This window comes from Papaver somniferum, chromosome 6 (assembly GCF_003573695.1).
Source record: "Papaver somniferum cultivar HN1 chromosome 6, ASM357369v1, whole genome shotgun sequence".
NCBI lineage: Eukaryota > Viridiplantae > Streptophyta > Magnoliopsida > Ranunculales > Papaveraceae > Papaver > Papaver somniferum.
Genome location: NC_039363.1, coordinates 120,466,706 through 120,492,671, shown reverse-complemented (window position 1 = coordinate 120,492,671; position 25,966 = coordinate 120,466,706). Strand labels below are relative to the sequence as shown.

The following is a 25,966-nucleotide window of genomic DNA, read 5'->3' as shown; positions in this document are numbered from 1 at the left end:
TTTAACCTGTGCATCAAATTGGTTGCGTATCATACAATGAAAATCCGCAAATACAGATGAAACTTCAGTTTTGGATTTGAGTAAATAGATCCATGTAGCACGTGACCAATCATCTATAAAGATAACAAAATACTTATACCCATCATAAGCATCAATTGGAGCAGGGCCCCATAAATCAGAATGAATTAATTCAAAAGGCATTATAGCACGAGTCACAAAATTAGGAAATGGAAAACGAGATTGTTTAGAAAACTGACAAACATCACAGACTTGAGTCTGGACAGAAAATATGAGAAAAATCCTAGACAAAACACGACTATAAGGATGTCCAAGTCTTTTATGATAAAGGAACTGCGGAGTAGATATTTGAGTGAGACATGCCATGTCACTAGAACATAACAGGTACAATCCATGAGAAAAAATGCCTCTACCAATCGTCTTCTTCGTCTTTCGATCCTGAAAGATGACCGAGGGGTAAATGTAACATCACAATTCAGAGAATTAGTGATTTGACCAACAGATAACAACTGAGTAGGAAACGATGGAACAACAAGTGCATTAGATGGCGGACAATCTGGAAAAAAAATGCACTTTCCCACTGCCCATCACAGGAGCAGTAGAGCCATTAGCAACTGACACATTTTTATGAGAGCTGCGAATAAATGCATGAACTGACGAAGGATCATTTTCCATATGATCTGTAGCTCCTGAATCAATAATCCAAACTTGGCGGTTGGAAACAGGCGTAGTAAGAAAGGCTAGTAGGTTACCTGAAGTGTGGTTGGCCTTGCGCTCAGTCTTATTACCCAACTGGTTAAAGAAATCCTTCAATTGGTCTATGGTAAAGGATGAATTGTCAGCTACAGCAGCTCGAGCAAGCTTATTTTTGTCAAAAGTAGCTTTAAGATGATGATAAATATCCCAAAAGCGATCCTTGGTGTGACCAGTTTTATTACAATGATCACAATGAAAAACTTCTCTCTTACCCTTAGCACGAGAATTCTTGTCCTTATCAAATGGCATGGCTCGTCGTTTATCATCTTTGGAGCTCATAAGAGCACTTGATTCAGCTGCATCCAGGTCTACAATGCTTTTAGAATTAGGATTCATAACTTTCTTACGCGTCTCTTCACGCTGCACAGTCGCACAAACATTAGACATACTTGGCAGTTCAGCACTCATGAGAATAGTGCTTCTAAGAGATTCATACTCTGGTTTGAGGCTACTGAGCACATCAAAGATTTTATCCTCCTCAACCCTCTTCAAGAGAATTTTGGCATCAGTTGTATGAGGAAGATATGTATCCAGTTCATCCCACTTCTTTCTTAAATAACCAAAATGCTCAGTAAAACTTTCGTACCTTGTTCAGCCTCAGCAATCTCACGTTTCAGCTCAAACACCCGAGCAGCATTATTCCGTAAGCCATACAAACTAGCAACAGACTTCCACAAATCCTTTGCAGATTCTGAGAACGAGAAGATTTCCGAAATATGTGGTTCCATCGGCTGAAGAAGCCACGTGCGAACAAGTTGATCATCAGCAATCCAATCTTCATACTTTGGATCCTTAGCATCTGTACAGGTACTATTCTCACCAATATACCCAGATTTTCTTTTACCCCCAAGAGCAAGAGCAGCAGCCCTAGACCAACTTACATAATTGACCTCATTCAGCAAGACAGAGGTTAAACACAAACTAGTATTATGATATGATTGTGCCATAGTAAACACACAGAGAAACAAAAACTTGATTACAGAGAAACGGCCAGGATCGTTAACGATCCCCTGATACCATGTTGGTATGCATAAGATGTTATGCAGTATGCATAAGATGTTATGCAGTTAATATTGGATCTGCATAAGATGTTATGCAGTTAACTAAAACAGATTAAAGAAGAAACACAGTTTAACGTGGTTCGGCTATAGCCTACGTCCACGGGAGAAGAATGATTAGGGTTTCTTATTATCAATTGAGGTTTTACAAGAAGTGTATATATATATCATATACATGCCACATATTCGTATAAATAGCAACATATCTAGAGAATATTTTCTTGCAGTGTAAGCCAATCATAAATAGAGAAACCAAATATTCTCCTTTGTTCCAACAGTTATCCATATAAATATTTGAGAAAACAAATTCAATCCACCTGGGGTGCGCTCGCAAGAGAGTATAGAATGGTAGAAGACATAATTCAAATCCGAGGCTTATGTTTAAGACTAAGGGAGGATCTCAGTGTGCACAATCGTGTTGAATTCGGAAGAAGAAACCCTCATAGGATTTAGTTTTTTTTTTCTTTCTTTCCCTTTGGTTATTATTTCAATCATTTTAGTTCCAATAATGAAATTTGATTTGTGTAGTTTGAATTACATATTGAAATTTAAATTAAGGATCACACTGAAAAAACAAACTAAGGATCCCGTTGAATTTGATACCACGGATTGCGTTGAAGTCGAAACTAAGAATTATAACTCAAACTAACTATTACACATCTAGAATTTGAAACTAATATAATTAAACCTGTGTACAGAAATTATTGTTATCCTCCTCTAAGCTGTCATCCTCATCAGAATCAATGTCAAATATTGTTGGCGTTATCGTGCCTTCTGTACTTGAATTTCACCTAATTCATCTTGCTAGAGTCGTAGTTGTGCAAAATTTATCATTGACTTTTCCATTCTAAGGATCCATCTCATGTGCGCATTAAACGAATTGTGTTCAATCGCCTTACGATCTTTCTTTATTTCTACATCCACTTTCTTACCTTTTATTATTTTAACGATATCAGTCTCTTTTTGTTTTTCAAAAAGTTATTGTATTTTGAATTTTGAAGTTGATATTGTGTGGCATGTTGAGTTGCCTTTCTATTTATTTTTGCACTTTTGTTGCTTGGTCCATCATATCTGTTTGTGTTTCCATTAACATTAATAATAGAATTACCATGTAGGGATCCGCCTGCGTTAGGTTGAGGGTCTTGAGTTTATTTCTGGTGAAGAATAAGGAGACCCAGGTTGTTGAGAAATATTTATAGTATCGTAAGTGATTCTTAGGGTTATATCGGTTCAACTTTCTGAGAATGTGGAAAGAGGCGTATCTCTTGTTCTTTTCCATTCCTCTCGAGTTTTACGTTGTTGCAGTTTGATCATTTATAAATTAGTTATAACAACAAATTTAACACTTTTCAAAATCAATTAAACAATTTCAAATGCGACTTACCACATCAACTTCAATATCACCACTCGCTTTGCAATGATTCATTTGCATCATCAAAGCTACCCAACTTTTCGTGTCTTTGATGATTGTATTAAAACGACCTGACAACTCAGCAATATCACGACATTTTATTTTCCCAGTTTCCTAAAAAACCAAATCAAAAATCCCCCCCCCCCCCCCCCCAAAGCGTATTATATTATTGGTGAACACCATTGATATGATCAAACGTAAATGCTTACATAACTTCTGCAAATAGTTTTCTTTTCGTTCTGACTATACTTTGGACCGCGAACTTTTATTGATGAAGCATTTTCTGTTGAAGTATTTTTTATTTGTGATGAACTTGCAATTTTGTTGGGATTTTTCTTTTTCTTTTGATTTAGAGATTACACTGGCCATTTTTTTGGGAATTTTTCTTCTTCTTTTGATTTAGAGATTAAGTGTTTGAGACTGAAAGTGAAATTATACAAAATTTTGGGAGTAGAAAGTATAATTTAGAGTTGCAAATGGTTGAATTGGGTGAATTTGTCATTATCGGCTCAAAGAGGCTCAATCTGCGACGATAATCGTCTCAAGCAGAGCCGAGCCTCAGCCTTCCCTTGACCGATCATCTCAAATTGATTCGATTGTCTCAAACTGAGCCGGCGGACTCAACTTAAGAAGCGATAAAAATTTGAGGATTTACCCATCCAATTTAACCATGGGGGTGGAAGTGGGCAAATTGCCTGTTCACCCACCCCAAGCAGTTGCTCTAATATGTCGGCCCATTCTCCAGACAAAGTTTGATTTATCCAGCCTGCCATATGTTTCAAGTTTGGTGGGCATCTATATCAACATCTCATGCCGATTGTTTTGACAAGCTTCCAACTATCTTAACTTTTTTACTTTTGTAAATAAAAAGGGAATTCCCTCTTTCTTTTTACATTACCCTTTTTTCATCTTTATAATCCCACCAGGAAGCAAGCACCACCTACCAACATAGCACCAAAGCAAACACAATGACAAATAGACAAAGTGACAAAACCAGCTGAAGAAAAGAGAAGAAGGTAAGTAAGAGAAGTGTGAGTGGGTCATGAGGGTTGTGCTGGTGTGGTGGTAGATGGGAGAAGTAATGGAGGGTCACATGGAAAGCTAGAGAGAGGGACACAGAGTGAAAGACCTATCACCATCATATAATCCCTCTCTGGCTCTGCTGCTCCCTCCCAATTGTCATCAACCTCATCATTCGTTTCTTGAAAGATGTTACAAGAAAACATGTCCTTTCTCTGCATGAATCATAACCCCCTTACCCTCCCTATATATATATATATCTATCACTAAACCTACAGAGTATGAGTATCTCTCTGTCGTCAATCAATTCAATAGATTCAATGCATGCAGTAAGTATTTGTTTATTGATGCAATATCTATACATCCTTTCTGTCCTGAATATGCTCGCAAAATGAAATCTATATCATGGCAGATCACGTGACCACGTTATTTCAATATTCTCATTATGCATTTTTCTGTCAATATGGGTCTTCGCAGAGCAAAATCTAACATTTCGCACTAATTTCTAAATAATTAATAATAGAAATAACTTAACAATGTGTTATAAATCTTGGGGTTAGGGACTCAATCATGAACAAAAACGTTGCATGAGTCGCATCATTTGTGTAGCTGACGTTTTTCTCTCCTTTTATCTGTTTCATACATTTTTTTGAAGTTTAAAATAAATCCTGCTCTCTGCTCCTTTAAATATTTTAAATTGGGAAAATGATTGAGCGCAACTTGTCCCACACTATTTTTAACCTTGATGTAAAATACTTTAGTTTTACCAGATAATGACAATTTAGTCAAAATCACTTCTGTAAGTGGATAGGGGTTATCTAAAAACGGGTCGATGTCAAAACCATGATTCAAGTGTTGGTTAAAATTTGGTATTACAGACAGCAAGTGCATAATGAAGAAGCTATGATCCCTTGATTTGTTTGTGGACACGAAGGAGGCAAATTAAACTCCATTCAAGGCATGAGTTCATTTCTGTTTGACGATCATCATTTTGATTGTTCCAAGCAACACCCGTCAATTTCGCTCAATCTACACCAATGATTAGTAATGTTCTCGCAAAAGTCTGCGTTGCTTGAGTTACACAATTGACTGGGTCTGGACTGCATCAAGCTCATCATATGATTTTAGCGGTCATTCTGGATCTTATTAATTTCCTATTCACTGGCTCGAATATGTATAGTAAATCTTGGCATAGTGTGATCAACTTGACGCTAGCACTTTCTATATACACATGATACAACATTGGCTATGGCCGGCAATTAAGATAATTCATTTACACAGTACAAATTACTAGATGTTTGTTTACCTTAGCAGTAGAGCATTAACTCATGGTTAAAAAGTATGATAATATAATATTACCAAATCTCCCCTTTGACATTATAAAAGTAGAGTCCGTTTTTCACTTTTGATAATGCCTTTATCGAGAGAGATTGGATTCTGTTTCTTTCTCCTCTGGTGTAGCTACACTTTATTTACATGCGGAGGTAGAGAGAGGGAGCTTGATAATCATGAAAGATGAGGATTTCCATGCGTCGAGCAGTGCGTGGAACAGCATGCAGTAGTCCCACCCTATACTCAGTCCTCTTGGCTCATCATCATCATTATATCTCACCCCTTCTCTCTCACCTTAATTTTCTACCTCATCGATCAGTCTTGATCATCACTTACCACGCACAATGCAACAGCAACAACCAAAAAGCCTACGCTAGGTAGTGGACAACAAAACAAAGTTATATTTTCACGCAAAAAAAGGATGTTTGGACGACAAAAGTCCATGGCCTTTTTTCGTGAAAACGTTGGATTCTTAGCTCCAGCATATGTATCCACTAAAAGTCGAAAAATCATAGTAAATGCATAATATTTACTGTATTATCAAGGATATGCTAATCTGAGAACATGGTCTCATCCCGTATCAGTGATCCTGATCTAATTTCATTAGTAAAACTAATTCACTCAGGTGACGCCGGGCTTACTTGGAGGTGCATACTACTAAGCCAAAAACAATCACAACATTCAAAAATGACCTACCTCTTAATAAATGCAGTTGTTTGTCGTCTTGTTGTTTAGTCCAGCTAAGACTGAGATGAGATTTTAGGAGTAAATTGATGGAAGTATTTAGTTAGGTGGTAGATTTGAAGGAGATAAATGCTGGGTTGGGGGGGACTAGTCTGTCTACTGAACAACAGAGTACTTAATCTGTGGACTCTTCTTCTATCTATATATATTGTACTGCACACTCCACAGATTGTAGTAGTAGCAGCTAAGCGCAATGACTAATGTGACTGGGACGTATCAGACGACAAAACGGAAAAATTTACTGCACCAATTTACTACTGCTCATCTGTTTACTACAAAACGGACGTATCAGCTAAGCGCAATGACTAATTTCACACTCACACTCACACTCACATTCACATATATACTGCACCAATTTACTACTGCTCATCTGTTTTGCATTGCATCTATTGACCAAGGGTCCTCGCACTTTAGGTCTTCATGCTTAGCAAATTAAACTGTGCCACATTTTGTTACTACTGTATGTTAGGCCATCTCTAACATTGGGACCAAAGTGGGTTTTTGTTCACATTTGATGATGATGGATGGTCTGACTTTTGTTTCTCACTTTTCTCTTCTTTTCTTAGGCATGTGTTGTGTTGTTTTAACTTTTTACAAAATCTGCTGCAATGAATCGAACAAATGGTCAACTAAGATGGTCTTTTTACATCTTCCAGGCTTCCACTAACTTTTGCATCTTCGCCAAAATTCTCTATTCTGAAAGCGTTCCCGTCTTCCTTTTACATAGACAGCAGTACGTATGAGTAGGAGGAACTTGGAAGAATTAAATTTTTTTACATTTTCCAAATTAATCTCCATAAAAAATAACCTTTAAGTTATTATTACCACAGTTTCATTTCAAATTTTCATCTTATGTGTATGGTCAATTTGTAGTACTTCACTTGTTAACGTGTTTGCAAATTAGGCTGACGAACGTACCTCTTTTTATATGTTTGTATGTACATGTGAAAAGAGTATAGACAAGAAAAATAATAGACTAACCACCAAAAATTCCTAATACCGATAAAAGAAAAACCGCAATCTAAATTTGTGTATTATCGCCATTATGCCACAGCATATATATGTACAATAAGTACTCGTGAGTGTGAATATAGTTAAACGGTAGAAACGCAATGTAATGATAATAGTAAAAATTTGATCCATTAAACCGTAGATTGAATGTGTAAAAGAAGTGGAAGCTTCCCTAATTAGATCTAGTTATGTATTTTCAGCACTTTACCAATTTATTAACAAAGTTAAATGAATCTGATTTTAGAGTTGAAAAGAAGCCTAACAGGAGAGAAAACACTAAAGAAGACTAGTTTAATGGGGTGGGAAAGGCAAGAAAGATTGATCACTATTTTTGCTGCAGCAGAAACGAGGAGGAGGAGCTATACATCTGAGAGAGAGTCAGGGGTCTTTTTTTTCTTGTTCTTCTTCCTTCCTTCTTTCTTTCTTTCTTTCCCAGCTGCCTTAGTCATTAATGTCAGGGAGAGGAGAAGAACAATCCCATCGATCCCATATTCTAAAAGAAAAAGAGAAACCCTTCATTTACTTCTTTAATTCTTGGTCTTTCCCACCTTCTTCATCCCTCTCTTGAGTCTCTTCTCTTCTCTCACAGCATGCGTGCTGCCTAATCAATACCATCTCTCTTTCTTGTAATAACTACTACAAAACCCTCACAACTCATCATCATCACCACCACCTTAAATACCTAGCTAGCTCTTCATCCATCTCTCTCTCTCTCTCAAAGTCTCACTACTGTCTTGTCAAAATCTTTCTCTCTATAAATACATATCTTTGTCCTTAGGGTTTTAGCCATGAAGTTAAGCAGCAGCTCAAACAGATCAAGATGAAGTTATTAATAACATTTCATGTGAGTTTGTCAAAGTGTTACTTACATAGCTTATTGGCATTCTGTCCACCTCCTGAGTTCAAAAGGAAAATGAATTACATAACAATCATCATATATATCAAACCCTAGCTAATGTTCTTTTTTGTTAATAAAAATATGGAGGTGGGCATCCTGTCAACAGAGCTTTGTAAGTTTCTCTTTGTAAAATCCATGTGATAATGATGATGATGCATCATGATAATAATGAAGAAGAATATTCTTCATCATTTTCCCCAACTTAATTCTTTCTTTTATACCAACTACTTGCTGCAGGTATAATCTTCTAAATCTTCCTTGTTGCTTTATTATGCAATGGAATTATCTTGGTCATGATCTTTTCTACTTGATCAGTCCCGGTTTCATCTATAATGATAGAATTACTGTTACATTTTTCTTGACATTTCTTATGTACAGCAGGTTTAGCTAGTCATCATACATATATATGTTGCAATTTGAATGGATGACTTCAGAATATATAGAGATTAATGTGTTGATCTAGTAATAGATCGACCTTCAATGAGTTTTGAACTTACAGTCAACTCAAACATCTGTAACGAAGTAGCTAACTAAGGCCTGTTTGAAATCAATGTAATTATGTATGAACAAATTTGCATAGAATATAACATTCTATGTTGATTAACGAAATGCAGTTGATCTCTACTCTATGAGTAATCTGTTTTTATTTTTCTTTCAACTGGATACTTATTTCATTCATACAGTGTTAATGCACGTAAACTTCTCTTATTCCACACTCAATAACCATGCTTTCTTAATTGATCTGCTATTAGGTGAACCTCATTAATATCTGTACTACTACTAGATATCAGAAGTAACTTTGTTGGGTTAATATAAGATCTTTGAACTTTGAATGAGATTCATATTTTTATCAGTAATTCAAACGCTTATTATTATAGTATTGCCTGAACTTAGTTAATGTTGTCTTGGCTTATTTGTTGCACACAAGACCACACTTATAAATTTATTTGCATGATACAATAGTAAAAGTGCATAGATAGATCTTTGAGTGGACTTGGTACTAGTTCTTACATGGAATTGTGGGAGATGATCAAGCCTGACTTGATTCTTATCAGATCATATACTCCATTTAGAGTTCTCCCTTCTTTTTATTTTTTTTCCTTTCCGGTTGGAAAGGTTAGTTTGCCGGAATAGTACCATTATGTTTGTGTGTCAGTATGCTGCCTGGAATTTCTTGTTTTCGTTCAACGAAACTCGGGCGAATTGGTATTCATTCACTTCATCATGAAAATTTATTGCATTTTAAATCTCTGTCGTATGTTTTACATATCAGTTAGCTACCCCGCTCTCGGCATGATTGTAGTTGGCACTTGGTAATTTAGGCATTACATCCTTCTAGGTTATAAATTAGCTGCAAGTGCATTATTTTGACCAGTATGGCAAGCAAAACTAATAAAACTGTTGATTTTGTTAACTACGCTAGGTCACTGTAGATTAGGCTGGAATGTTGAATTTCAGGTAGTGTTTAGATGTGCGAAAATGCTACTTATCTTTGTAGCAGCTTCGATGTGCGAAAATGCTACTTATCTTTGTAGCAGCTTCGATATGCAGCAGCTTCGTTAGATGTGTTAACAACCAGTTTTTCTAGCTTCCTATATTGAAGTTGTTAGGCAGAGGCAACATTGTGTTGTACAAAAATGCAATTTGGACTATTTCTTTAAGCTTGAGATGACCTAGAAGATATATGCATATGTCTGTCTGCCAGGTAAAGGAGAAGGCAAGTATCTCCCACCCTCTAAACACATCTTTTAAGGCATGGCGATCAGCCGATTGCTACTGGACTTCTATGGTGGTTTCAAGGACATATTTATTGAAAAAAATTCAAGTTTACCAGATACGTCTCGTACAGGAGAACATGAGCAGATAGTTGCATGGTGAATATTGGCAGAGGCATCACTCATTTTCATCGAGATCTTGAAGATGATTAACATTAAGTGTGTTTGTTGATTACTGACAGTACACCAAATTATCTCTCTATGCACGGGAATTGAAGCAAGCAAATGCAGGTAAAAGTTACTCCTGATTTTTGCTTGCTAGCTTCAGTGGAAATAAACTCTTGACAATGAGGCTCGGTTAATTTCATATTTTCTGAATCTTATGGTTGTATATGCATTAACGTACTGATGTTAAAGAAAAATTATTGCTGTAATTTTGTTGTGACTGTGTATAAAATTATGAACAAAAGCATATTGTTTAAAACCTGTTTATATCGTTTTCCATCGTAATTGTTTGAAATTATAAGCATGTTCCTTTAAGCCTGTTTACGAGGGGAGTTGTTCGAATATAAGAGGTTGTGGATTGATGAACTGGAAATAACTGTAAGAAAATCAGGCATGTAAACTCTGCGAACAAGAACTATGGTCTATGGAGTTTTACATCGAGACACTGTAGAATAATGCTGGTTGTTCAGCCAATTTTGAAGAGCCAACTATGAATCCATGGCAGAACAACCATCAAGTGGCCTAGAAAAAGTTCAAAGTAACAGCCAATTTTGAAGAGCATGTTCCTTTAAGCCTGTTTACGAGGGGAGTTGTTCGAATATAAGAGGTTGTGGATTGATGAACTGGAAATAACTGTAAGAAAATCAGGCATGTAAACTCTGCGAACAAGAACTATGGTCTATGGAGTTTTACATCGAGACACTGTAGAATAATGCTGGTTGTTCAGCCAATTTTGAAGAGCCAACTATGAATCCATGGCAGAACAACCATCAAGTGGCCTAGAAAAAGTTCAAAGTAACACCCTACGTCGCATAACCATATCTATCAATTCCTCGTATGATCGGAAAATTGCTGGGAGTCCCCATAAATTCTAGCAGTTAATTAACCAGTAACCACTACTAGCCTTTCCCTCTTTTAGACAAACACAGTAATTAAATTTTCATCAACCAGGTAGGGTGTGACCCAAATTTTCAGCTTCAATCAATATTGTACTAGCACTACATGTGCACTTCCGACCTTAGAAAGGATGGAGACCGAGTGAAAACACTTTCACTTGAGAATTCTGTTTGCTTAAAAAAAACAATAAACCAAATCACTAAAATAAATGGGATTTTGGCCCCAAGTCTAATACGAAAAGGGTTAATACCATACATGAAAGTGAAGGAAAAAACTTATATCCAATATGTAACAAAAATTCCCATGATAATAATGGAAGTGTATACCCCAAATATAGTTGGAAATCTTCTCTGTTTTTGTTCCAAAATTTGTCTGCAGTTGAAATACTTGGATGGGATGGGTATTTCGATTGAATATCTTCCCAAGTTCTTACTCCATTAGTAAGATCCTGCATCACACGTACCACATTTTTGACTTCGACGCGGACCTGGTTTTTGCTGTCTCTTTCTCGGATAGTCACTGTTGGTGGTGTATCAACAGTAATTGCAAATGGCACACCAAGTTCGCCTGTTCTTGCATATCGTTTCCCTATTGATGCGCCTGTTGTGTCCATTATGTTAGAGATTCCAGCAACAGTTAATGACTGAGATTTGTTCCGCGACTGCTTTTTGTCCTGGATTCTGTTCAAGAGGAAACACAGTGCACTTGAAGGGAGCAACAACAGGAGGGAAACGAAATACATTCAACTGTTCAACTTCATCCCCTGCTTTGCTTGGTCTGGTGTAGAATGAATGCTCAAAAAGGCAGTAAATTATGCGCCCAATACCAAAAGATGGCTCGATCACAGATGGTGTAAAGACTCTCTGATGTTCTTTCTTTATCTCCTTGGAGATCGAAACCATGCTTGATTTAATAGTGACAGCCTTCCCTAGAGTGCAGACTTGGAACTCCACCTCCCCTTTTAATTCCAAAGCTGCTTTCACTTCCACAGCCTCTTTTTCATCCATGCCCTCCAATGCTTCAACTATCTTTTTTTGGTCACCCTTGAATTCAAGACCCAGCTCCTTCTTTACTGGAGTAATAACCAGTTTCTCCACTTCTTTTGGTGCTGAAAACTTCTCATGAGCAACAAGAGGAGTACCACTTTTTTCGGAGTGAGCACGTAGATCGTATGCAGATCTATCTGCAATACCAACACACTCCATCCATCCATCCATAGGAGCACTGAATCTCAGCATCCCAACAGTCTGCTGCATAGTGCGCCATCTCCTTCTCAAGATGCTGACGAAACAGTAGACGTTCTTTATTGATACCAAGGCGTGTAAGGAATAGATATACTCTCCCAATAAAGTAAAAGTGTTTCATTGTTCACAATTCCGCTTGTTACTGCATCACCAAGGCGGAGTTTAATAGCATCCTTCACCGCGTTTTGTTCTTCCCTTGGAAACATCAAGTGAAATAACCTACTGAGTGTGGGACAACTGCAACAAAAGGGGCTGAGAATCATCATTGAGAATGACGTCTGTGAAATATGGCACAAGCAACAGATGAGATTGTTGATGCATTCAACGATGAGCAAAAATCGTATGTTCATCATCGTGGCAAAGATGAAGCAAATTGACGATGAAGTAAAATGCTTACAAGTCACAGAAAGAAAGACAGAAGAGTTGTGGCACAAAAGACTTGGACATCTTAGTCACAAGGGAATGCAAGAGCTGGCTGAGAAGAATATGGTGCTGGGAATCCCATCTTTAAAAATCAGTGGAGAAAAGAACTTGTGTGATACGTGCATGAAGGGAAAACAAAAGCTACCCCACCTGAAGAGGAAGTGAATACTGAGACAGAGGTTTCAGATACGCTTAGACAAGAAGAAGAAAGTGAGCCTGAGCTAGGAGACACAAGTGGAACAGCTCAGAGAGATTCTAGTAGAAGAAGAAAGCAAGTCCCTGTTTGGATGAAGGATTATGTGGGGCTCTTTGTCGAGGAAGATGAGGAAGAATACGTTATGGTAGCCCACCCAGAGGATGAATACGTTATAGTAGCTCACCCGGAAGATCCTGAGAGCTTCAGAGAAGCAGTTCAAGACAAAAGATGGAGAGAAGCGATGGAAACAGAGATAAAATCCATCGAAGAAAATGACACATGGGAGTTGGTAGAACTACCTATGGGAGCCAAAGTGATTGGAGTAAAGTGGATCTTCAAGACGAAGTACAATGAAAAAGGAGAAGTAGACAAGCTTAAAGCAAGATTGGTGGCCAAAGGATATCATCAAAGACAAGGTATTGATTTTCATGAAGTGTTCGCACCAGTTGCGAGGTGGGACACGATACGTGTTATCTTGGCCATAGCAGCTCGAAGAGGTTGGGAGATGTTCCAGTTAGACGTAAAAAGTGCTTTCCTGCACGGTGAGTTAAGTGAAGACGTCTATGTAGATCAACCAGAAGGATTTAAAGATCAACAGGACACAAGGAAGGTCTTCAAGCTAAGGAAGGCTCTTTACGGCTTGAAACAAGCCCCTAGGGCCTGGTACACTCGCATTGAAGGCTATTTCTCAAGAGAGGGCTTTGAGAAGTGTTATTGTGAGCACACCCTGTTTGTGAAGCGGAATGGAGCAGAGATCTTGATAGTAAGCCTGTACGTTGATGATCTGATATACACTGGTAACTCAGCCACATTACGTGAAAGGTTCAAGGCGTCGATGATGGAGGAGTTCTCAATGACAGACCTTGGAAGAATGAGATACTTCCTAGGAGTTGAGGTGATTCAAGATCAAGAAGGAATCTTCATCAATCAACACAAACATGCTTTGGATGTCTTAAAAAGATTTGGAATGGAGAGCTGTAATCCAGTGATGAATCCAATTGTTCCAGGACAGAAACTATCTAAGGAAGGTGAAGGTGCTGCAGTTGATCCAACATTGTTCAAGCAGCTCATTGGGAGTCTCAGGTACCTCACTGTTACCAGACCTGACTTAACCTTTTCAGTAAATCTTGTGAGTAGATACATTGAAGAACCGAAGGAGATACATATGTTGGCGGCTAAGCGAATCCTGAGGTATGTGCAAGGCACAAGTGAGTATGGAATTCAGTACAAGAAAGGAGGAGAAGATAAACTGATTGGCTATACAGACAGTGATTATGCGGGAGATGTAGACGATAGAAGAAGCACATCTGGCTATGTCTTCATGCTGAGTGGCGGAGCTGTCTCGTGGGCGTCAAAGAAACAGCCCATAGTAACCTTGTCAACAACTGAGGCTGAGTTTGTGGCTGCTGCGTATGGAGCTTGTCAGGGAGTATGGCTCAGGAACATTTTAGAAGAGATTGGAGTTAAACAAGCTGAAGGGACTGTAATGTTCTGTGACAACAGCTCAACCATCAAGCTGTCAAAGAACCTGGTGCTACATGGAAGGAGCAAGCATATACATGTCAGGTATCACTTCCTACGCGAGCTAGTGAATGATGGGATTATTCAACTTGAGTATTGTCCGACATTGGAGCAGCTCTCGGATTTCATGACCAAAGCAGTAAAACGAGACACATTTGAGAAACAAAGGAAGAGCCTGGGAATTGAAACTAAAGAAGGTTAAACTGGAAGGGAGGAGTTCCAGTTTAGGGGAAGAAATGAAGAATAAAACGGCTATGCATGAGAGGCAAGTCATCGAGTTAGATATAGTTTGTTGAAGCTTTCTTATCTTTAGGAGATTGAATAAGTCATTAGACTGAGTCAGTTTGTTGGCATCATTTTAGGAGTCAGTTTCGTTTGTGTTAGTTGTGCTTTCATGATCTATTTAAATGATCATTGTACGTCAGTTCAACAAGATATAAGAAATCTTCAGTACAGACTAGTGATCTTGTCTCTGATATACCAACATCAAGAACTCCAAATCTGCAACCTTCCTAAACTTGGGATGAGATTTGTCTTCTGGGTCGAGGAAATGCTCAATCTCAGCTAGAGTGAATTCACGGAGAAGACCTTGGCGAGGAGATATCTCATTCCTGAAAGCTTGGCCAATCTGAGCTGCAGCAAAGGGAAGTTTGCTCCCATTGCAGTAATACAAGTCCTTTGAAGTTGACAAATATACCTTGCGCTGTCTCCGGTCGCGTATAACCAGGAATCATGCCAGATGGACCAATTGACGTCTGAAACATCAAATTGAATGGGTAAGGATCATAAAGAGGGTTCTTTGTAATCGGAGCAACTATCCCGTACTCCTTGATCTTTGAACCCAATTGTTCAGGAGAGAAATCATCCAACATAGCAACAACATGTTTAAGCTCCTGCACCTTCTCTACAGACAGACTCTGATCCTTAACTTCTCCGTGCAAAAATCCTTTAACAAATGGTCTGCACGGTGAAACGTTCCTGCTTTCTCATCTTTAACCATAAGATCAGTAAATTTGTCAACATGACCTGATGCCTGAAGTACAACTTCAGGTGTGATGCATGGGCAATCAACTTCCATCATATTCTCTTCCAGTACAAAGTGCTGACGCCATAACGCAAGGACATTAGATTTAACAGCACAACCAGGAGGACCATAATCATATAACCCAGCAACACCACCATAGATGTTGAAACTAAGTTTACAAAAAAATCTCCTCTCAACACATTCACTACTTTCTTCCTAACCTCCTCTTTATCCATACCATCACTAACACTAGCCCCATTGGAAGAAGAAGAAGTCGACAATTGTTGTTCATCAATTGAAGATTTCTTCGCTTCATCGATAGCTGATTTACCTTGATGAGATTCCATTATTGTTAGTTTTTCGGCTAGGGTTTTACGAAGTAACTCAATAGCAAAGCGAGAGAATGAAACTGAGAGAATATTAGGTTTTCTTATATATACAGTATATGCTTAAAACTAGGGCATGACCGGTCCGTTTTCTTAAAAATTGTAACGTTCTAAATGTGGAGAGGGACCGGAGGATAGAGACTTACATTGAATATGGGAAACCGCAAAGTATTGGTGAAACCAAGTAGGGATGCGACAACCGCAAAGTATACTGATTTGCAAGTGATACTGATAACCGCAAAGTATTGGTGAAACCGCAAAGTGATACTGATAACCTTCAAGTTCTCGACCGGCGGATTTGCAAGTGATACTGATAAAACCTTACTAGCCGCAAAGTGATACTGATAACCTTACGAGCCGCGTTGACGGGGTAAACACTAGGCCCGGAAGGGGTCAAGGAATTAATTGCTCCCTGCCCCTACAATGCACTGGGTTCGTACTTCAACTGGCGTGCTCGCTAACTGTCCTCTAGGCGGGAATCGACGGACTGCGCTAACGTGTAGCGATCCCATTGAGTGCGTGTAGATACGGAGTCAAGCATTGTGAGACAAGTCAGGCGGGATACACTTTGTTCCCCAGACAACAAGATCTCCGCTTATCCGTACATCTACGATGATACATGGACCTACATTGGCCAGTCCACCACAATCTTCAACTACGGAACCAAGCCAAAGTCAGATCGGATACCGTTGGTGGCCGGGACGGAACAACGACTCGATGGACTTAGCCTGGGCGGATGTTCCGAACTGGATAACATCGGTCGGGCGGGATGTACAGGGTAGGGGTGTCATCAGGGAAGCGGATTAATGCGGAGATTGAAAACGAGACGGAAAGCCGAACTGTCGGCATCGAGAAGGGTCGAGCGAAGATGTTCCCCTTGGCAACAAGGGCGTTGAGGCAGTCTGGCCACGCGGGCGGGACATCAAATGTCTGCAGCACTCACGGTCTAAACGGTGTGGATTAGCTCTCTCCCAAAACCACCCAACCCGAGTAAAGGGAACAAAGGGTCATTTTCACTGATAACTGCAAAGTATTGGTGAAACCAAGTAGGGATGCGACAACGTTAACCCTACATGGGTCATGTGATCAAAGTTATTGTTAGGAAACAGAACTAGTCGTAAAAACTCAAGGTGACCAAATTTGTGGTACAAAAACCCCGTTTAAATATTGGGATCCATTAAAACTCCATCTTAAACAAAATTGATACAAAAACCCCAAATTTTTAAAAATTGGTACAAAAACCCCAAATTTCAAAATTGGTTTCATCAAATTCTTTGGGGTTTTTGTGTTACTTTTGTTTTTTGAGGGTTTTTGTGCTACTTTTGTTTTGATGGATTTTTTGTGGATGAATAGTGACACCTTTGGGGTTATAAATCGCGGATCGTCTAGGAAATGCGTAAAATGCCTGATGGAGTGAGGCTGAATCTAGTGGAGAAGGGAAGTGGTGAGTTTATCCGTTGGGAGGAAGGTCTAAGTGTACCGACATTTTTTTTTTATAATAAAACTGAGTGAGAGCTCAAAAGAGCATCAAACTCACGGTAACAAAAGGTGGTCATCTGGGCTAAGGCTAGCACCATGATGCCCTCCACAGTCAGATAATTAATATTACATATTTCCTCATCAGTCGAAACATGAACAGACTGAAGAGCATAAAAAAACTGTTGTAGATTTGGACCTTTCTAATTTAAGTTTTGAAGTGATTTAGATTGAATGGAAATGATTGCTAATGTAGTAGCAGAGAAGTTTTGATGAGGAGCTAGCTTGATAAGTTTACCCAAAACAAAGTCAATAGCTTCAAATTTCCACCATGAGACAGAGAGTAACTTCGTTGAAATTTTTCTTGAACATACATTTGGTATCCTTCCTTAATGGGTTGTAGAGTTGCTTCATCTTCTGTAGCAAAATCAGTGTTGGATTTCTGCATTTCCTTTCCCCTTTCCAAAATTAATGAGCTCATCTGCCTTCTCTGTCTGCTCTGCTGAGTTCAACTGTAAAGTCCTTGTAGTTTCTTGCTCCCACACATTGACCTGAGAAGGACAAAGGAATAAGAGCAAAGTTAGTATATGGTTGGAAATCACCATTAGCCATGCTAGTATCTACTTCTGAAATACTCATGCTAATAGTGATTCCAAATTTTTCCTTATGCTGCCTTGTCAGTTTCACAATTCTAGCATGCTGATCATTATTGGTATCCTGATAATATATATTGTTAAGAATGTGCCCAGGATTGTGAATAACTCTACTGAAAGAGCGTAAGTGTTGAGTTACTTTCAGGGCAGTACTGTCAGCAGAAGGAGTGACTTTCCTGAAAACCAGATCATATCTGGCTTTCCAGATGAACCAACATATAGTTGCGTAGATGGCATTCCTGCTGGTTTTATGATTATTGTTATGAAGCCAGCTATCTATCCACTCATGAAAATAACCATAAGCACTAAAGAGTCTTAGAGCACTGCTCGGTCGAAATCGCATGTGTTGCTATCTCAAGCATGTTTGTCAATGTTAGTGATCAAAACTATAAGTCTTGATTTCTAGTCTACTATAGCTAAATCTCGGACTAGGATAGAAAGTGTAGTTGAGATCAAGAACTCCATGGCGATCATCATACAAGACGAAGAACTACTCAAGGAACTGGTGGAACTTCATCGACTAAAAGGTAAGTGGATACTTAAACTTATCTATCACTCAAAAGTCTATCTACTCTATCTCCTATCTTGAGAGAAAAGTCGTTTTGCTATATAAACTTTGATTATACACATTTGCTATTTCGAGTCGAGTTTATCTCGCTTGTCTATTTCTCGAAATATGTGTTGGTGGGCTTTCGCTTTGGCCAAGTTCATCTTTACCTAGTGACGAAAGTCATATTATGTTTCAATTACTTGAAAATGGCTTTGACGAAAAATAGTTTGTGAACAACAACTATATAACGTCCTTTAAGAATGTTTTAATGATTGAAATGAGAGTTTAGATTATATAACAATTGTTGGATATAAGCATTGTGTGGCAACACATATATGTATAAGTCCTCATTCCTTGAACCAAAGTATGCGTACTTTGCTGCTCAGGAAAACCGGAACGGAGTCCGCGAACCAAGTCCGCGTACTTTCGGAGGTTCTCTTCCCGAGAAAATCTGCTGGAGTTTGTAAACCATTTACAAAATTATTCCGAGTACTTAAGTCCTCGTACCTAGTCCGCGTACTTAGGTTGGTTATTTTCTAAAAACGATTATTCGTGAACTTATACTTATATAAACTAAGGAATGCAAGTTTGCAAACCGTGGCTATAAAGTTCATGAATCGATTCGAGTGAATCAAATCTTTTTTGCTTCAATTGTGTCTTATATACTTCTATAAGATCTAAGCAATTGAACAACTCTCTAACTAGTTCATTTGAGTCATTTGAACTAGTTATGGTAAAGAAGAATACGGTTGATATGAAAGTGCTCATATGGCTAACCATTTGGTTAACTACTATTGAACCAACGAGTGTACATGTTTGGGTACGGTTACACAAAACTAAAACGTGCATTTCATTTGTGTGTAACAAGCTAAGTTTTCGATCTAACGATTGAAAGATGTTAGCTTGAATCTAATCAGGTTTTCATCTAACGGTGAATGTTGAATGCTTTGTTACTAAGCTAACATTGATTGCAAACCCTGATTTGAAAGACTATATATGAAAGAATTCTAGCAACTGGGAAACCTAATCCCCACACATCCTGTGTGATACTAGTTGTATTATCTAGAGTCGATTCTCCCTTAAACTTATGTTTCTACCGAGACCCTGTAGGTTAACGACTTGAAGACTTGATTGGGATTGTGAAGCCAGACCGATACTACTTTGTTGTAGTTCTGTGATCTGATCTTGTTGTTTCTTTCGTATTGAGTACAATCGTAACGATTGTCTTGATATTGATATCTATGATAGGAAAGATATAAAAGTAATCACAAACATCTTCGTCTCATCGTTTTTGATTCCACAATATCTTCTTTCGTCGCGTCGATTAAGATTATTGTAAGGTGATTGATAATACTGAGTTGTTCTTCGGGAATATAAATTTGGTTTATCAATTGGTTCATGTTCACCTTGATTTATCAAAAGACGGAACAAAACTCGTAGGTGTTTCTGTGTATTAAAGATTTATCTATTACCGTAGGATTTTCTGTGTGATACAGATTTGTTTATTAAAGTCTTCAACTTTGGGTCGTAGCAACTCTTAATTGTGGGTGAGATCAGCTAAGGGAATCAAGTGCGTAGTATCCAGCTGGGATCACAGACTTAAGGAGCACAACTGTACCTTGGATCAATGTGAGATTGGTCGGGGTTCAACTACAGTCCAGACCGAAGTTAGTTTGTAGTAGGCTAGTGTCTGTAGCGGCTTAATACATTGTGTGTACAATCTGGACTACGTCCCAGGGTTTTTCTGCATTTTCGGTTTCCTCGTTAACAAAACATATGGTGTCTGTGTTGTTTCTTTTCCGCATTATATTTTGTTATATAATTGAAATATCACAGGTTGTGTGTTTGCATCAATCAATTGGGAAATCCGACCTTTGGTTGTTGATTGAAATTGATTGATCCTTAAACATTGGTCTTTGGTATCGTTCAAGTGATTTCTCTTGTATTCAATTAGACTCGTAGATTTCTATTTGCTTGAGTAAGAATTGAATCGATCAAGAGAGATAGAACTCGTTGATATACTTTATTAAGATTGAGTCTAGTTGATTCTATTGAAAGTATATTGGAGTTAGTCCATACAGATTGCTAATCGAAATATTGGGTGTGGTTGTTATACCCCCTCTTTTTCAATTGGTATCAGAGCAGGCAAACACGTTCAAAGACCTTACAAGTATGTGTTTGTAGTGATATGACTTTAGGGACAGGAATTCTATCTCCATAAACGTACCACCAGTCTTCGATGGCTCAAACTACCTATGGTGGAAAATTGCTATGCGTGCTTTTCTTCAAGCTCGTGATTTCCAAACATGGGTACGTGTTATTAATGGCTATGAACCTCTGGTTAATACAGAAGGTGATGTACCTATACCGAAGGATATTGGTAGATATAGCCCAGAAGAAGTTCTAGCTGCAAAGCAAAATTCTGACGGCTTAAATGCTATCATACATGCCATTACCCAAGATCTTCAGCACCATGTGACTATGTGCACAAAGTCTAAGGAAGCTTGGGATATCTTAGAAACCGTATTTGAAGGAAATACCAATGAGAAAGAAGCTAGGCTTCAAAACCTATGTTCTGACAGGGAAACCCTTCGTATAGCAGATGAAGAAATGTTTGATGAATTTAATCACAAAGCGTCTAAAATTGTTAATGTATCTTTTGCATTGGGTAAGACTATTGCTGAAAAAGACATTGTGATAAAAATTCTCAGACCGCTGCCATCTAGATACGATTCTAAGAAGCATGCCATCGTTGAGGGAAATAACCTTGATATACTTTCCAGAAATTCCCTAGCTGGAAAGCTGAAAATTTTAGATCTTGAACTTGAACAAAGGAAGAAGCGTCTCCAGTTTAACAACAATGTTGTTAAAAGTAAGTGTCGACATCCTAAATTGATTGATAATAAGGATGAGAATTGCTTTAATTCAACTCTGTCACTGTTTATACAACAGTTTAAGAAAACTCTTAGACAGAGCAAAAGAAAGTCTCAAAAAAGGACTCAGTCAATCAGTACAAAAGTTCAGAAAAACATGTTAGCAAAACTAGTTTCAAGTGCTATAGAAGTGTCCATGATAATTCTAAAAAACCTGATACGGAGTCGAGTGAGATAACTAAAGCATGAATGGCTACTCTTGACTACTGTCCTGAGGATGATATCTGTTATGGTTCTCTTAATATCTTTGCTGATAATCACGCATGTCCTCCTAACAGTCCTGATTGTTCCATGATAAACAATCTTACTTCTCCAGAAATCCAACTGGAAAAGGAAATCTTAATCAAAAGGAATGAAGATCTGGGATACCAGCTGTCTAAATTAAAATTGGAGGTGATCATTTCCAATCGTGATTCTTATAAGACATGTCGAACATCTTCGATTATGCCTCTTAAAAGCTGTCAGCAAATTCCTCCTGATTTTATATCCTTCTTAAGTCAGCTTGACAACAAGGATAGTATGGAAAACCACAAGTACGTACCCAATCTCGTGAATTCCTCATATGAATATCAGGATCATCTTAAAGACTTTAGCACTAAAAACAGGAGAAACCTTCCTCTGTCAACCGTTGTTTTGAAGAAGAAAAAGAAATCTCTTACAAAACCTTTTTCTTGGTAAAAGAGATTTCCAAAAGATACATAGTTTGCGAAAATCAACAATCAAGGTAGTCGAAACTGTGCTAAAGGAAAGAAAGATTGATGTACACAAATCATCTTTCCAAAAAACGAGACAAAAACAAGGAGTCATCCCCTTGTGAGAAGTCACCCAGTCCTGCAGTGGATTGGAATAATTACGTTATGTAATTTTGTGATTAATAATTTTTGTCTACCCCTCTTAGACAAAAATCATAATCTTCAAGAGGGTTGTGATGAATTATTTTTGTTATTGTTTCTGTTCTCAAACCTTTTCTTTTTGAAGACTTTTTCTGAGGATAACCTTTTTCAGTTAGGGTTTTGGTCAATGGTCAATTTAGAGATTTTTCTCCTTTCCTCAGATCTTTCTAAGATGAATTTTTTCCTCTGCATAAACATTTCATCTATCTCTTCTAATCATGTCCTCCTCAAGTCTTTCAAGAAAAGAAAGTGATGTTTGGACTGTTCTTTTTCCTTCTAAGAAGATTCGATTTGATTCTTCAGACAATATGATGAGCTCTAATAATCACGGGTCCTCTTTAGATGGAAACTCCTCTGTTTCTCATTTTGATCAGCTCTCCTTAACCATGAATCTCGTCTTAGAACAAGTTTGTGCCCTAAAAAGTGAACTTGAAGCATCGTCCAAGAGACTTGAAGAAAAGATGGATAATCTGGAACCTAGAATTGATCTGATTGAGGATGAGCTCGAAGAATATAGAGAATACGAGAAGAGTGTTCAATGTAAGTGAAATGGGTTACGAGTGTATTTATCTAGTAACTCTTCGGATGAGAATTTTATTCTTGTGTTTTTGGGAAGAATAACTAGAGTTTGGAATAGCCATTATTGTGATTACACATAACTATGTCCAACGTTTTCATCTTCATGTTTTTAGGTTTATTTGTTTAAATTCTAAAAGTGTTTGGAAGATGATTTTTGCAGTATTAATATTTATGGTTTTATATATTGTAATTTTTTATGGGATATGTGTGTTTGCGTCTGCGAACTATGATTGTCTCATATCTTGTCAAAAGTTAAGTCTTTCGTATATCGATATGCATGTATTGATAAAATAATGAATGAAATTTTGACATTACAAAAGTTTGAAACCTATTATGTCATTATTAATGGAAGATAGGATGAACTTTTGTTTACGAGGATTATGTCTATTATATGTCATTGTGCAAATAGTGATGGAAAAATAGAATGAATCCTTGTTTATTCCTCAGCATTGATCTTCCCTGATCCATATTTTATGTATATACTGTGCGGCTCCATAAGTTCTCTTATGTTGAGCATTTCTTATTAGATTAATAATGGGTTTTCTTGTGGTTAATTTAATTGAGTATTTTATGGATTCAAATTCATATTCGTATGTGATTTGTTATGTCCAAAGAAATCCTTCTTTTCTTATGAAATTAAGGTCGCTCTTGTTGTTCTCTCGGAAATGACATTTTATGGGGAGAGTTCCTAATTGAACTTGTGCTAAATTGCCAAATCTTTGTGGGGAGTGCGGCCGTGGAATATTATAGGGGTTATCTTGTATCTTTATAATATCCTTGATGAAAGCATTTAGCTTCGGATTTATGATTGCATCTAAATAAGTTGATATGTGCTTTCTTTTGGTCACAAAATGTCTCTATGAAAATTTTCATTAGGATCTCGTTTTCGTACCTTTGCCAATCTTTTTGACAAAAAGGGAGAGAATTAATGTGTAGTTCACAGTACAAATACATATGGTTTTCGGATCATTATGTAAAAGGGAGTGGTTTCCATGTGAGATGGAGTATTGACTAAGGGGGAGCGATACATATCACCACAGTATTGTTGTCGAAGTTGTGACACAATTGAACTTTGATGTTGTGTAATAATACTATGACATTGTGTGACAATGATTGAGAATTCTTGTTTTCTCATTGTTATAGCTACGGATTTTCAACAACGATGATGCTAAACTTACAACCTTTGGAATCATTGGAGTACTTGGAAGTGACGAAGATTTCGAGTAATGTTGAAGATTAGGCATGTGGAAGAAGAGCTACAAATTTTTATTTATCTATTTTTGTATTCCATGTGTATTGATAGTTTTGTCACTAAAATTGACAAATGGGAAGATTGTTAGAGTACTGCTCGGTCTAAATCGCATGCGTTTCTATATTAAGCATGTATGTCAATGTTAGCGATCAAAACTATAAGTCTTGATTTCTAGTATACTATAGCTAAGTCTCGGACTAGGATAGAAAGTGTAGTTGAGCTCAAGAACTCCATGGCGATCATTATACAAGACGAAGAACTACTCAAGGAACTTGTGTAACTTCATCGACTAAAAGGTATGTGGATACTTGAACTTATCTATCACTCAAAAGTCTATCTACTATATATCCTATCTTGAGACAAAATTCGTTTTGCTATATAGACTTTGATTATACACATTTGCTATTTCTAGCCGAGTTTATCTCGCTTATCTATTTCTCAAAATATGTGTTGGTAAGCTTTCCCTTTGGCCAAGTTCATCTTTACTTAGTGACGAAAGTCATATTATGTTTCAATTACTTGAAAATGGCTTTGACGAACAACAACTATATAATGTCCTCTAAGAATGTTTCAATGATTGAAATGATAGTTTAGATTATACCACCATTGTTAGATATAAGCATTGTGTGGTAACACATATATTTATAAGTCCTTATTCCTTGAACCAAAGTATGCGTACTTTGCTGCTCAGGAAAACCGGAATAGATTCCGCGAACCCAGTCCGCGTACCGTCGGAGGTTCTCTTCTCGAGAAAATCTGCTGGAGTTTGTAAACCATTTACAAACTTATTCCGGGTACTTAAGTCCGCGTACCTAGTCTGCGTACTTAGGTTGGTTATTTTCTAAAAACGATTATTCGTGAACTTATACTTATATAAACTAAGAAATGCAAGTTTGCAAACCGTGGCTATAAAGTTCATGAATCGATTCGAGTGAATCAATTCGTTTTTGCTTCAATTTTGTCTTGTATACTTCTATAAGATCTAAGCAATTGAACAACTCTCTAACTAGTTCATTTGAGTCATTTAAACTAGTTATGGTAAAGAAGAATATGGTTGATATGAAAGTGCTCATATGGCTAACCATTTGGTTAACTACTGTTGAACCAACGATTGTACATGTTTGGGTACGGTTACACAAACCTAAAACGTGCATTTCATTTGTGTGTAACAAGCTAAGTTTTCAATCTAACGAAGATATTAGCTTGAATCTAATCAAGTTTTCATCTAACGATGAATATTTAATGTTTTGTTACTAAGCTAACATTGATTGCAAACCCTGATTTGAAAGACTATATAAGGGAAAACTATAGCAACTGGGAAACCTAATCCCCAAACCTCATGTGTGATACTAGTTGTATTAGCTAGAGTCGATTCTCCTTTAACCTTAGGTTTCTACTGAGACCCTGTAGGTTAACGACTTGAAGACTTCATTGTGATTGTGAAGCCAGACCGATACTACTTTCTTGTAGTTGTGTGATCTGAAATTGTTGTTTCTATCGTATTGAGTACAATCGTAATGATTGGCTTGAGATTGATATCTCCGATAGGCAAGATATAAAAGTAATCACAAACATCTTCATCTCATCGTTTTTGATTCCACAATATTTTCTTTCACCGCGTCGATTAAAATTATTGTTAAGTGATTGATAATACCGAGTTGTTCTTCGGGAATATAAGTCTGGTTTATCAATTGGTTCATGTTCACCTTGATTTATCAAAATACGGAACAAAACTCGTAGGTATTTTTTTG

The 25,966-nt window shown here is 37.5% G+C and overlaps 1 pseudogene; it reads right to left on the bottom strand.

Moving 5' to 3' along the window:
- Positions 1-1,325: 1,325 nt before the first annotated feature.
- On the bottom strand, positions 1,326-15,840 carry LOC113291395 (annotated as a pseudogene).
- Positions 15,841-25,966: the final 10,126 nt, after the last annotated feature.